This window comes from Lithobates pipiens, unplaced genomic scaffold (assembly GCF_037356315.1).
Source record: "Lithobates pipiens isolate NorthernLeopardFrog02 unplaced genomic scaffold, aLitPip1_a1.2 Scaffold_67, whole genome shotgun sequence".
Classification (NCBI taxonomy): Eukaryota; Metazoa; Chordata; class Amphibia; order Anura; family Ranidae; genus Lithobates; species Lithobates pipiens.
The window spans coordinates 130,735-140,777 of NW_027507889.1; the positions used below are offsets into that span (position 1 = coordinate 130,735).

The 10,043-nt window shown below is 48.3% G+C and overlaps 1 long non-coding RNA gene across 1 annotated transcript in view; it reads left to right on the forward strand.

The window, feature by feature from the left end:
- The window catches only part of LOC143959110 (uncharacterized), a 30,322-nt gene extending 21,047 nt beyond the window's left edge, over positions 1 to 9,275 (forward strand). Inside the window, exon 2 of the long non-coding RNA XR_013270172.1 lies at positions 8,768 to 9,275. This is a non-coding gene — a long non-coding RNA (uncharacterized LOC143959110). The remainder of the gene's footprint in view (positions 1 to 8,767) is intronic.
- Positions 9,276 to 10,043: the final 768 nt, after the last annotated feature.

Genomic DNA, 10,043 nt, shown 5'->3' on the forward strand with positions numbered 1-10,043 from the left:
ACATATTTTTGGTAAAAAATATTGCAATAAGCGTATATTGATTGGTTTGCTCAAGTTATAGCGTTTTTTACAAAATAGATTTATGACTTTTTTTCTTTTTTTTTTTTTTTTTAATTGCGACTGCGACATTGTGGCGGACGCATCAGACACTTTTGACACTATTTTGGGACCAGTGAAATTTATACAGCATCCGTGATATAAAAATGCACTGATTACTGTGTAAATTACACTGGCAGGGAAGGGGTTGAACACTAGGGGGTGATCAAGGGGTTAAGTGTGTCCTAGGGAGTGATTCTAACTGTGGGGGGTGGGCTCACTAAACATGATGGAGCAGTAGCTCCCTGTCATATTGCTGGGCAGAACAGGGTAATGTCTTGTCTTGTTTACATTAGGCATCTCCCAGTTCTGCCGCTCTGTCACGATTGCAGGCCACCGGAGGACAGAGTATGCAGGGAACCCTCAGAGTACCCGGCGCCCACTAAGCCATGTCTTAAAAGGGACGTACAGGTACGCCCATTTGACCAGCCGTGCCATTGTGCCGACTTGGATCGTGCGCTGGTCGACAAGCAGTCAAATGCCACGGCCTACCTGAGTATTGTTGCGGACCATGTCCACCCCTTCAACTACAGTGTACCCATCTTCTGACGGCTACTTCCAGCAGTATAATGCACCATGTCACAGCTCAAATCCTCTCAAACTGGTTTCTTGAACATGACATTGAGTTTACTGTATTCCAATGGCCTCCAGTCACCAGATCTCAATCCAAAAGTGCACCTTTGGGATGTGGTGGCATGGAGGATTCGCATCATGGATCTGCAGCTGACAAGTCTGCAGCAACTGCATGATATGTCAATATGGACCACATTCTCTGAGGAATGTTTCCAACACCTTGAATTTATGCCATGAAGAATTAAGGCAGTTCTGAAGGCAAAAGGGGGTCCAACCCGGTACTAGCAAGGTGTACCTAATAGTGGCCGGTGAGTGTGTATGTACAGTGGGAAAAGAGAACAATTGGATCCCCTGCAGATTTTGTAAGTTTGCCAACTTAGAAATTAATGGTCTATAATTTTTATCATGGGTGTATTTTAAGTGTTAGAGACAGAATATCAACCAAAAATCCAGAAAACTCATAAAACAAATGCTATAAATTAAGCTGCAGTTCAGTGCGTAAAATAAGTATTTGATCCCAAAGCAAAACATGACTTGGTACTTGTAGACAAAACACTTTGAATTATAGTAAATGTACCGAAGAATTTTATTGGTACAAACACATTAAAATTGAGGGAAAAAAACCCTATTGTATACAAAATAATTTCAGATCTACAGCAGAAAATCGTAACATGTCCTCTAGTTTGACATATGCTGTTGGATTTACATATTTTCATATAATGAGTAAGTCAATTATTGACCTTGGCAAATGTGAAAAAATGTGGTGTGCATTTGTATTAGGCCTCCCTGAGAATACTTTGTAGAACTGCCTTTTCACTGCAATTACAGCTGAAAGTCTTTTTTGGGTATGTCTCTACCAGCTTTGCACAACTAGAGTGAAATTTTTGCCCATTTCTTAACTGCAAAATAGTCCAATCTCTGTCACATTCGATGGAGAGCATCTGAACAGCAGTTATTAGTCTTGCCACAGATTTGCAATTGGATTTAGGTCTAGGGCTTTGACTGGGACATTATATCATATAAATATGCTTTGATCTAAAACATTCAATTGTAGCTCTGACTGTATGTTTAGGGTCATTGTCCTGGAAGGGGAACCTCTGCCCCAGTTTTTTCCCCAACAGGTCTTTGGGTGGGAGAGCAACCTGCCTCTGTAGGTCTGTAGTTGCAGCCCCTCTGTTTACCTCAGTCAATGATCCAGGTTGCTACCTTTTGGAGATCTTAGGTCAGCGATGTTGAAACTTGGCACCCTAGATGTTTTGGAACTACATTTTCATTGATGATACACAGAAGAGTGCGTGAGCCCCATTGGAAATATATTTCCAAAACATTTGGGGTGCCAAGGTCCTTCATCACTGTCCTAGGTGATTGAGGCTGCTCATTCCGTTTGTTTTAAGCTGGTGTCAGGCCTGGCACACTTTGATGGTTTGTGAAAGCCCAACCCCCCCCCCCCCCCAGGACAAGGTGGTCTCGCACCCATTTCTACTCTGATCTGTGAATCTGGCCTTTTGACCTGAGCTCACTCACCTATTCATATCGTTGCTCTTGCATTTGGAAGCGTGCATCTTTACCTAGTCGTGCTCCCGTTTTGACTTGGCTTGCGCTCTCCCCGTTTGCTCACCAAGTAGCCGGCTCTGATCTTGGCATGGCTGAGACGGCAGGGGATTTCTGCGATAGGCTATCTGGCCAACTTCTTCCTGTAAGCATAGTCTTATTCTGCACACCCGGACAATGTGGCAATCGCCATGTGTTTTTTTCATGGCTTTAGCAAGGGAGTTTGACCTCAAGTGCTCCGCTCTGACCTCAACCAGTTATCTGAATTGACGGCGTCTTCTTTTTGACCCGGCACGGGCCAAGGCGTTCCCTTGCCGGTTAAGCGTCGCAACCGCTTTTAAAAAAAAATAAATCTTTCATTTTATTTTTTTTTGCTAGGATGCGGGTAGGCCCTTTAGCAATTCACTGGCACGTCAATTATGTTTTACGATGGCTGTCCGTGTGTGGTTTTGGTGATCTTTATGCTTTAGTTTGGTCATTAGGCTATCCGGAGACTTTTAAGTAGCACTATTATGTTTTACTTAATTAGTACTAAAATATAGACTGTATTTCTCTTACGTTCACTGTCTGACACAGCTCGTTATGCCACCTTCAGGAGAGGACTAGGCATAACATGTCATATAAAAACAACAACTTTCTAGTTCTGCCCAAGGGGGACGACCCCACAGCCTGCCTTGCAGCTTCAGTTTTTTGGGGGTTTTTTCTGCCTAGTGAAGGAGAAGGACCTAGTAACCCCGCAGGGCCATGGGCCCATGGATTTTTTCTTTGCAGAAGCTTTGCTTTTTGCTTAACATTAAAGATCCTGTGATCTGCTATCGGCTGGGTGACAGGCTGGATACTCTTATCCTTGTCTCTCCAGCCTGGCCAGCGAGCGTGTGCAGACCAGAGCCACGACATGCCTCAGCTCCAGAGGTGGCTGGTGAGCGCAAATGCTCCGGGGCACACATATGACCAGGCTACTCCTTTCTGCGTCTCAGTGGGACGGGCCAGCAGCCATCCCACACTGATTGGAGAGCGGGTCTGTGATGGAATGTCTCCCAGCTCTTCAGAACCGGGTAAGTACAGCTCTCCCTGCCTCAGTGGGGCTGAGCAGTTGGGCAATCCCTGGGAGGTGGATCTCTGTGTGTGTGTGCGCGCGCCATATACAGGGGCTCTCTGGGGGGCTCTCACCTGGGGGAGGGATTGCGCTTGCTGGCTGTGCCCTGGCTGTGTGTGGATCTCTCCTTGAGGTGTCTGGAGGCTGTGTCTGATCGCTGTAGTGCTGTTTCACCACCATTTATCTGCCTGTTTAGTTCGCTGTCCCTCGTGGTATACAGTGCTCGGCGGCCATCTTTGGTGAGGCAAGGAGCAGCAGGCTCTCTGACCATTTTCATGTGTTTTGGCGGCCGTTTTCCCTGTGATTATGTCCTTTTTATACTGGACGCTCGGCGGCCATTTGATTTTGGTCAGTTTCAGCGCCATTCAAAACGGCTCTGCACAGCGCTGTGCGGTCTCCTATGCATCTGGGAGTTGGCACAGGACACAGGCTCTACTAGCTGGACAGCCAGCGCAGAACCAGTCAGGGTGGGGAGTTCTGTGCGGAAGAGCCCATCAGCCAGCAGCAGTTAGGAGGGTGGGACCATCGCTTTCCTAAGTCCCCAACAGGTGGCAGACAGGGTAGGGCAGTGATGGCGAACCTTGGCACCCCAGATGTTTTGGAACTACATTTCCCATGATGCACCCCTACACTGCAGAGTGCCTGAGCATGGTGGGAAATGTATTTCCAAAACATCTGGGGTGCCAAGTTTTGCCATCGCTGGGGTTGGGTCAGCATGGCTTCAGAAACTGGTGTTTCTTCCCCCGAAATCCAGGCAATTGCAACCGGTTCACCTGCAGGCAGTGCCTCTGGATGCTTTGTCGGCGGTCCTCTATTTGTTGCCAAGATGGAGGCGGTGCGTGGGCGTAAAGGTTGTAAAAACCGGCCCCCGTCCTCTGGAGGGGAGCGCTGATGCAGACTCGGGCCCTGCTGAGGCCGGTGACCCCCCCCCCCTGCTCTGTCATTTCAGATGACGCTGACCAGGACCGAACTGACAGCGAAGATGAGTCCCCGTCCGGGTCCGTGCGCGAGAATCGCTTGTTTCGAGCACTTATCACAGCTGTGCGTGAAGAATCGGGAGGGAGCCAGAAGATCCCTTTGCTGATGTAGCGGGGTCCCTTTTGCCTTTTGGGTCCCGTAAGCCAGCCCGTTGACTTAAGCTGTTCCCGTATGTGACTTAAGTTCATTTACAAGGAACGGTGTCGACCGCAATTTGAGCTTTTCGGACCCCAAATACATGATGGTGCGTTATCCCCTTTCTCAAAAAGCTGTCGGCTCCTCTGGTCGTGGACCCCCCCCGGTACAAAGTAACCACCATCCCAGTAGAGGGGACTCCTGCCTTTAAGGACCCCATGGGCAGGAAGGCCGAGGCAGAGGCTCGTTCCTTGTTTACGGATGTGGGGTCAACTAGGCGACCGGTACTGGCATCCACACTCGTGTCTCAGACACTAACCGAGTGGGCAAAACTTTTGCGCCGCGAATTGGGAGAGCAACAGGCTTCTCCTGTCTAACTAGCAGACCAACTAGTGCGAGGCCCGAAGTACAATTTTGTGATGCAGCCCTGGATACCCTTCCTCTGTTATCCAGGCCTTCAGTATCAGCAGTGGTGCTGAGGCGCCCGATTTGCCTAAAATGCTGGCCTGCTCACCAGGCATCCAAAAAAGCCCTGACGGATCTTCCCTTCCTTGGCAACCGTCTCTTTGAAGCCTCATTGCATGACATTATTAAAAATGCCAGAGGTGGTAAGAGTACACTAGTCCCACAGGCCAGGAAGGCTAGGAAGGCTAAGGAGCCACGCCGTTGGCAAGGGCCCTCATTCTCCACTCACAAACGGCTTTTTCGTCCACCCAGGGCTTTGACCAAGCGTCCCCCGACAGGACGACCTTTAAAGGACCAAAGCGTGTGTGGAACCACGAGCCTGCGAGCAAAAGTGCTACCTCATGAAGGTTTTCTCCCGTCCGCAAGACGGGGGGGGGGGTGCCTTCGGGAGTTTGCAGCCCGGTTGGCCTCTCGGCTGTCCGACCAATGGGTCTGCGATCTGATTTCCTCAGGCTACAAGATAGAGTTCCTCTCTTGGCCGCAAAAGAGATTCTTCCCCTGAAGCATACCCGTACTCCCAGCTCGCCAGGAGGCCCTGAAGGGGGCGGTAAGGGACCTGCTTAGTCGTGGGGTGATATTACCCGTTCCAGGAATTGGCATGTTTCCAAGGGTTCTACTCGAACCTGCAAAATGGAAGGGGAACGTCCAATTTTGGACCTGAAAGCCCTCAATTACTTTGCAAAAGTACAGAGGTTCAGAACGGAATCGCTGAGAAATCGCTGCACTCCATCAAGGGTACTCCCTGGTGGCCTTGGACATCCAGAATGCATACCTGCACATACCCATATGCCTTCGGCATCAGAGATTTCTGCGATTTGCAGTCTAGGAAGCCCACTACCAGTTTGTGGCTCTGCCTTTTTGGTTTTGCCTCTGCCCTCCCCCAAGGTATTGTCTCTTGTTTTGCAACGCTGTGGGATCGCGATCGGGGGATACCTAGGCGATCTCCTTCCGAGAGCATCTTCTGCTTCAGAGTTAGGAGGAGGATGTGGCGATCACCATGCAGACCCTGCAGCAATTTTTTGTTGGCTGTTGAACCTAAAGAAGTTGGTGATTGTACCGACTCAGCGTTTGGAGTAGCTAGGCTTACTGCTGGACTCCATGGAAGCAAGAGCGTTTCTCCCTTCAGACAAGCTGCTGCAGACTCTCAGAGCTGCGGTAAAACTGTTGAGGAACCGCACAGGGGGTCGTCGCTACGCTTTGCATGCGAGTTCTGGGACTCATGGTGGCCTCCTTGAGGCATTACCCTATGCCCAGTTTCACACCAGAGTCCTGCTGAAGGAGATTTTAACAAAATGGGACAAATCTCCTTTATCCCTGGATGGGCAGATTCAGGTGAGCCAGCTGGTCAGGGATTCCCTGCTGAGGTCCCCGGCACTTTGGTCCGTGAAGTCGTTCCTACCTCTGAAATGGACAGTGATCACCACGGCCCCCAGCCCAACCGGCTGGGGTAGGGTAATGGGAGTTCAGTCGACTCAGGGCCTCTGGTCGGTGGGTGGTGCGATCCAAGTTGCCGATCAATCTGCTTGAGCCGAGAGCGATCAGGCTATGCCTCTCCACGTGGTCGATAAGACTTTGAGGGGCGTTTGATCAGGTTCCACTCTGACGTATGCCTGCCACTGCCGTGACATTCTGTCGCCAAGGAGGAACAAGAAGCTTGGCCGCTGCACGGGAGGACGCTTGCACTCACATCCTTCAGTGGGCAGAGCGACATGTACCTGCCCCCGTCTGCCGTTTACATCCCGGGAGCGGAGAACTGGCAGGCAGACTACCTAAGTCGCCAGATGCTGGACCCAGGAGAATGGGCATTCCCATTGCATCCGGAGGCGTTCTGGCTACTGTGCCCGCGACGGGGCACACCAGACGCGGCTCTTCTGGCCGCCCGTCTCAACGGGAAGGTGCCGAGGTTCGTGTCCAGGGCAACAGATCCTTGGGCAGACACGCTGGTGGTGCCATGGGGGATCAGTACCAGCTGATCTATGCACCAGCTGATCTATGCACCAGCTGATCTATGCACCAGCTGATCTATGCCTTTCCTCCGTTGAAACGGCCTCCACTCAGCGGAGCAGACGTGGTAACAGAGGGGATCCCAGTAATACCGATTGCCCCAGATCGGTCCCAGCGACCCTGGTACTCAGACCTGGTGGCGGACGCCCCGTGTCGACTGCCGTTACGAGAGGACCTTCTGTCTCGATTTCCGATTCTCCGTTCTGCTTTACCATCGCTGGTTTTAACGGCATGGCTATTGAGAGTTGGGTGTTGAGGAACTCTTTGGGACTCGGCGATTCCAACTATGCCGAGAGCACGGAAAGCTTTTTCTCGGTAGGTCATCGTACCTGGAAGGCCTACATCTCCATGTGTGAGAAGGGATGGCGTCCGCGCTCCCTTTTTTTTTTTTTTTTCCCCTATATCCAGGATTGATCCTGTTTCTACAGCAATGAGTAGTTCAGAAATTGGCTTTAAGCACCATATTTAAAGGACAAATATCAGCGTTCGCTGTCTTTTTTTTTTTTTTCCAGCGAGCACTTTTTGTTCAAGCTGTCCAAAATGTAGTTCCTCCGTGCGTGGGCCGTTACCCCCGTGGGATCTGAACCTGGCGTTATCGGTGCTTGAAAAAACCGCCATTTGAAAATATCAGAGATCCCTCTGTTGACTCTTTCCCAGAAAGTGGTCTTTCTAGCGGCCATTACTTTCGGCCAGGAGGGTTTTGTACCCGGCGGCCTGGTCTTGCAAGTCGCCCTATCTGGTGATCCACAAGGATAAGGTGATGTTGTGTCCAACAGTCTTTTCTGCCGAAGGTGGTTTCGGCAGAAAAGCATCAACGAAGACATTGTCTTACCATCTCTGTGTGCTAAGTCGACACATTCTAAGGAGGTGGCTCTTCATGCCCTGGACGTGGTTAAGGCTCTGAGGGTGTATTTGTCTGCTACACCTCCCTTTCAGAAGTCAGACTCCTTGTTTGTTTTTCGGTGGCTGTTTGAAAAAAAAAAAAAGCACGGCGGCCTCGTCGGCCACCATTTCCAGGGGGGGATCAGACAGATTGTAGTACAGGCCTATGCTTTGAAGAGGCAGGTGCCCCCCTTTCTGGTCACGGCTCACTCCACAAGGCAATCGGAACGACTTTGGCCTTCCGACATCAAGCGTCTGTGAACAGGCGACCAAGTCACCCCCTGAGCGACAGTTTCAAAATTCTACAAGGTCGACGTCGGTGCATGGGGCCGATGCCCATTTTGGCCGCAAAGTTTTGCAGGCGGCTGTACAATTGCACTTACGTTTTTTTTTCCTTGTTTTTTGGTAAAAACGCAGTACCTTTTTAAGTAATGCACTGTTGCATTTGTTACCGCAGTTCTGGTGCAGTTTGGTGGTAGTGCCTTAGTTGAGGAGCATCCTGCCTTTTTGGTGGGTAAAAAAAGTTTTGGTCACACTCACAATGTCGTTTTTTGTGGTTAAAGTTTTATACTAGTGGGTGTAGTTTTTATGCTGTTTTGCCACCCCTCATTTTGGCACTGCTTGGGGATGTCCCAGTGGTCTAAGAGCAGCTGTGTCAGGTGGTGAACTGCAGAGAAAAGGATTTTATGGTAAGTATAAAAATCATATCTTTTCTTAAAGATATATCACTGTATTTTCGTGCCTATAAAGTCCATAGGGTTCCAAAAAAGCAAATCAATGTTGTAATTCATTTTGTGATGTGGTACTGTTTCAACCATATTCCCATCCGCACGATCACCCTGTGAGTATGCAAATAGGACAGTGACTGGGTCCATCATTTAGCCATGCCTGCTCTAGGGGATGTTACTCCCAATAATTAATGTTCACAAATCGGTAAGGCATCTTTGAACTTGCATTCACCTGTTTACTCTCTATTTCTTTTGTAAGGAATCAACTTGATGGGATGTAATTACACAAACAACAGAGGGATCTGCATGTGAGAAAATGAGAAATAGAACAAACCGCAAGAGCATCCTATGAGCGTGGTTGAAGAATACCAAGCTGAATGTCACGGGACCCATGCCTCCATCCAAAAAAAAAAAACTAAAAAGGAAATAAACCTGCATTTTTTTTTTTTTTTAATAAAGGACACTGAAAGGCAAGAAGAGAGCACACCTGTTAATACAGAGTTTAATTGTATTTACATACTCTAGTTATGTGGGGAGGGAGAGGAGAGAAGAGAGACATGGTGGGCAGGGGGAGAAAGATGACTTTTTGCACCATCTATAACATGACGTTTCTTCCATCTTGATGTATTCTGAGCTTGTAGTGTTACTTGTAATATTTACTTCCCTCTGTGTAATTTTGATTCTAAAATTCATGTGGTGAGCTTCCTTAAGCACTGATCTGAAAAACAACAAAAATAAATAAATCTTAATTAAGTTATAAAAAAAAATCAATTGTTTTTATTTTATCTGTTTTAGAGATTGTAAGCTCTAATGAGCAGGCTACCCTCATGTCTCCTGTATTGAATTGTATTTCCAATGTACGGTTTACTCATAAGTTCCTAAAGCTCTTTGGTAATTGCCATGCTGGACACGCAGAACACTCTCTGTGCCACAACTGAGGTATGGGATCGCAGGTAAGTACCAGACCCTGGATGTCACGATCCCCCCTTAATTTCACACTTTCCCCTGCAACATCGCTGTCCTTGAACCTTCCTTCACATCATAGCCCCAACACTCCTGGCCCTCCTTTTCCTCACAGCCTCTTTATGCTCTGGCCCCCTTCACCCAACAAACACTCATCCTACTGTATGTGTATGACATTTATTTTCCATCAAATCACACATCTTTGATCCTCCATCAATGTGTATCTTGGCATGAACCGGTTTCTCCAATGAGATTGCCTGACCTGTAAAGCACACTTGCATTGTAAAGCTAGCTCATACACGTGATCCCATGATTTATTTTTTTCTAATTACTCGTATCTCTAGCTATAGATAGAGGTTGAGCAAAACCCATGTTTTTTTTTGCAATAGCGTTGATGCGTTCCTTCAAACGATCGCATAGCGAACACGTGCTCTGTTTTAAATGTAGTGACCATTGGAGTAAACATTGTTGCGGTATTTGAAGAAAAATAAACTTTTTTTTTTTTTAATGAGATTGCCTGACGTTTAAAGCCGCAACCTCATCCATGGGATCCCATGTTTTATTTTTATTTA